Source organism: Kryptolebias marmoratus, linkage group LG2, assembly GCF_001649575.2.
Source record: "Kryptolebias marmoratus isolate JLee-2015 linkage group LG2, ASM164957v2, whole genome shotgun sequence".
Taxonomy (NCBI): domain Eukaryota; kingdom Metazoa; phylum Chordata; class Actinopteri; order Cyprinodontiformes; family Rivulidae; genus Kryptolebias; species Kryptolebias marmoratus.
Window position 1 is genome coordinate 36,470,588 of NC_051431.1, and position 5,132 is coordinate 36,475,719.

The following is a 5,132-nucleotide window of genomic DNA, read 5'->3' on the forward strand; positions in this document are numbered from 1 at the left end:
TGTTGTTTTGATAAGACAATATGACATGTATGTGCAGATATTATGCACTTTTAACTTTTAGTATAAATAGTTTCCAACAGTGTATAGTAGCATGGTGTTGATCCTAGTTATTATTATTGGTCATCCTTCTGAAATCACCATGGGGGGATTGTGTCGTGTCGCACTGAAGGTGCCATTGTGTCTGACCAACACCTCATTGCGTAAAAGAATGTGGGATCATTCTTGATTTTGAGAAAAAGCTCCAACAGGCAATATGTATTGGCTGGTAGCAATTACTAATTTTAACCTTAACTCACAGCATGAACTCAATTGATGAAGCAGTATATGTTTTTTTCTTGAACTAAGTGTTATGTACTTGTTTTAATGCATTAATGTTGTAATATATTTTTCCCTCTTAGTCACTCCTGTCCATGCAAGGAGTAAAAAGGCCAAGCTCACAGATGACAAAGACAACCTGGACTCCAAGCAAGACCATTTTAAGTGTCCACACTGCACAGCTTTGCTCAGTACTTACAAAAACTTACAAAGGCATATTAGGGATGTACATTGCATTGAAACCATCCCTATGTTTTGTGTGGACATTGTAAATGGACTTTATGTCACTCCAAAACATGGGCACAGTCCATTTATTCCTATTCATGTGATGAAGTCCACAAACCCACCTAAACTTGACTGCGAAATAGAAGATTGTCGCAAGTTAATGCAGATAACATGGTCCTCTGGGAATCCAGGAAAAGAATGTGTTCACCTTGAGAGAACAAAGCATGCCAAGCAGTATGTCAAACCTGCAGTCCTACAATCCACTTCACTCCAAGACATGCTTACAAAAGGGCTAATGTCTTCTGACTGGGGGAGAAAATGAGAAGACATGGACAATGCAGCAAAAAGAAGTAAGGTTGACAGTGTTTTCCCTGTGTCTTTTGGAGACAAAGGATCCACTCAACGGTGGTATTTTTTTTCAATCTTCACCAATGACACAGACAGCTGGTGTCAGTTTGGAAGGACAAGAGTTACATTTGACTCTGTGGCTGGCAAGTGGAACTGTCAATGTAAGGGAAGTGGAAAATCACATCGCTGTATTCATCGCATGATGGCAATGTGGTGGATTTTCCAGGAGTCGCCCAGCACAGTTATGGCCATGTCTGATGTGCAGGTAGAGGACATTGATGACTTAGAAAGTCACATGGTGGATATGGACATATCTTCTGTTCAGCAAAATATGAACACTAAACAAATATGTGCAATGACTGCATACATCTACGCACATAAGCGCATCCCACCTCTACAAGACTTGCCCTTAAAGCTTAGAACACAGGAGGAAATGCCACCATCTTGCTTTTTCCCCACTGAAAACACCTGTCCCTACTGCCCAGGGCCCACTCGTCCAGAACTCTGTCCCTCCAAAGTAGTGACTACACAAGCTACGGTGTATGGAATGAACTATGTCAAAAGAGGTGTGCCTCTATGAAGCGTTACTATGCTCCTTTTTCAGATAAAATTACATTTCTCTGTCTTTGATATTATTTTGTTACTGTAAATGTTTATGTAGGTTCTTCAAACAGCTGTGCTGTATATCACGAATGAAATAATGCTACATACACTTTCATCTTTAGGTATCTCGGTAGCTGAAAAACAATGCCCAACATGTGGTAACATTGTGAAATTCCAAGAATATGATTCTGGATTCCACAATTTCAACAACAATGTCCTGCTTACCATGCCATTGTGTGAACTTCTGCTATCAGGGTTGGTGGTACGGATACTTATGACAGTCTGTTACATAACTACATAATTACTGTTATTGTGGGTATTACAATTTAGGTTTATGTCTGCAAATGTACTTTATGTATTTACAGAACAAGATAACCAGTGGATGGATGCTGGAGACATTATCCCTCTTCCATGACAACCGTTACCATCATCAAACTGTTCGAAAGGCCTTTCACCATTTCTTATCACTAACTAACTTTGACTTTGATTTTTCCTGTTATCGATGTGGATACCACACAGCTGTGATAATAGCAGATGCCAACTGGAAACTGGCCTTTGATATCCCACGTAAGAAATTGCTTTTTAATCTACACTTCATACATGTTGAATCCTACCATGAACTGGTGTCAAATATGCAAATATGAAAGCTCAATTAAGGGATTTATGCTTATTTACATCGGTGGTCAATATTGTCAATTATATTACAAAATTGTATCATTAAGTGTAACATCACAAATGTGTTCTCTGTGTATTTCTTAAATATCCTTGTGTTATATGTGTCTATTTTTGTCCAGTTGGGACCTTTAAAAGACCGGATCCAGATACCATATCTGATGAAGATCTTCAAATTGACATAGTTAAGGCATGGTCTGACTTGGACAAATCTGTTATTGCAGAGGGCCTCATATCAGGTACGTGTGTATTTGCTGTGTTGATTGTCAGCAAAGTATGGTATCAGCTTCATCACATATGTCATCTGAACAAAGGTCATGGAACACTATTAAGATGCTATATATTTTAATGATACACATCTTATTTTAAGGGACACCTGTGGCCAACCCATACTTCACATCCACTCGTCACTCTACTTTGGCACCCTGGATGGGACAGCACACTCGAGTGGGGAACATCCTTCCAAAAACCGAGATAAAAAAGGCTTTGAAAAAGAAAACGGACCACACAACACATCCCACTGCAGACATAAACGAAGACATTATTCTTGAACTCGTTGAGTCAAAAAAGGTAGACTACATATTTGTCTGTACTCACAACACCTCAGTCATTTTTTGTATGCCTCATAAAATGTATCTAACTATATATATATGTTGTCTTGTATGACAGCACAATAAGAAGGATCTTCAAGATGCTTGCCTTGCCCTGGGTGTGTCGCCTGAGGGAACAATTGCTGATTTGCTGAACAGGCTCCAGGAACTTCTAAACTTTAAAGATTTATATCCAAAGCTTTTTATGAAGCTTCAAAAAGCTGGGGGTGAGTTTTTTTTTTTATTTATTTTTTTGTTATAAAAAAAATAAAATAAAAAAATCTACAACTTTCCTGTAATTTTTAGGTGGTGTTCTACACTTCTCTTGCATGCATGGTATTGTGTACTATGTCAACTTCCTTTTCTGGATGGAGTCTGCAAGAGACCACAGCGATGGGCTTCAAGTACCTGCCTACCTGCTACATATCAGATGTAGCTGGGCGAGTAGCTCGCCACACCAACAACCGCACCAGACAGCTTTTCTTCCAACCACATGATGGAAGACTTTGTGCCCCAACACCAGAAAATATAAGAAAAGCAGCACATAAGGAATTAAAAGTTCAGATGGAGTGGGTAAAGAACATGAGATTTCCATTACCACATCAGACAAGAAACACTGTCGATCAAATGGCAGCACAACATCCAGTCACAGGGACATGTGACAGATACTCTCTGTATGACAGATTTCACCAAACAAATCAGAAAAGACCAGAAGAGAAGCTGAGAAGCCTAAATATTTTCCCTGACCTTAAAAAAGAAGTGAACTCTGCTGTTGCAGAACAGTTCAACCGAGACCTTGCATCTGTAAGATATTCACTGTGCCAAATGAAAGAAGCCCATTTTAAACAGACTCTAAGGGTATTAATTCATCTACATAATGACAAGATAAACAGGCACTTCAAAAAAGCCATGGAGGAGATGTGCAATGCCCAGCTGTCTGTTGGACTCAATGGATATGAATACTGAAGACATAGCAACAGTAGGACAGATAGGGCATAATGTCAGTGATTATTTAACTTTGGTTGTAATATAGCTGTGTGGGCACTAACTACATTAATTCAAGCTGTAGATCTTTTGATCCTTTGACGTTTAAGTTGTTATGTTTTCATTTATTATTTTTATAACATGTTGTTTGAGCTTCCCTTTTCATTCCTTATGTTTATATTACTTTGTTTTTAAGTGTTTTTCATTTTCAGGTTCTGTCACTTACGTAATCTCTGATTTATGCACCGATCTGTCAGCCTGCTCCTAATGTCAGTGGTTCCAAAATACCACATTTCTGTTTTTCTGCACTGTCAATTACCCATTTTCCACTGTTATCTGACTTGCTACTTTGTTTTCTTTTTCACTTCCACCTCAATATCTAATCTGAACAGTGTTTTCCATTACTCATAGCGTACTATTGCATAGTTATGCTTGGTCCCTGCTGTTTTGTTGCCTTATCTGCCTTTAAAGTATTCTTGTCGGTAACAGTCTAGAACTAATTATTTATGTCAGCAATGTTTTTGACTTCATAATTAACTTAAATAGTACGTTAAAACAATTTAAATTTTTGTTTTTTAGAGGGGTTGAAAAACAGTGCATCTCCAGAGCAAAAGAAAAAAATCCTTCCTGACTGCAATGTAACCTCCTCCTTTGTGGCACAGCGGTACACTGTTGATGACAACAGCAAGGTAATTAACTATCTCTCAAGTCATTTTTTGCTATTTTGGAAGCAATCACAACCATTTCTTACAAAATCTATGTATCAAGGAGAAACTGAAGACATTATTGTCTGGACACCAGGATGAAAACCAAGCCTTGGCACATGCAACCAGACGATTCCCTGTGTCAATAAAAGACATCGCAAGTGTGTGCCCCCCAGAGTTGTTGGAAGAGTCATCATTGCTTATGCCATGGTTGACAGATGATGTAAGTGTGCTAAAACCAACTTTTTTGTGTCAGGAACGGTGGAGACGATGGCGAACCCAGAACGCAGACTCATAATCAGAGGAACGAAAACTAATTTATTAAACTAAAGGAACAAAATGAAAACAAACAGCTGACGTGGCAGCAAAACAAAAGACAAACAGAACATGGACATGGAGCAACAAAACCAGGAACAGACGTCAAGACTACAGGCAAAACAATGACAATGGACCAGCGGAGTATAGACAGAAATGACTGGGTTTTAAAGTGCTGAGGATAATCAGGTAAGTGGAGACAGGTGACATGATTAGCAGGCTTTGACAGGTGTAAGTGGACGTGGCAGGAATGCAGAGAGAGAAATAGACTGAGGAGGAATGAGAAAGTGAAAAACAAGAAAACAGAAACTAAACACAAACCAATAAACTAAAACAGAAATAAAACAAAACACAGGAAAAAACCCAAATCACCACA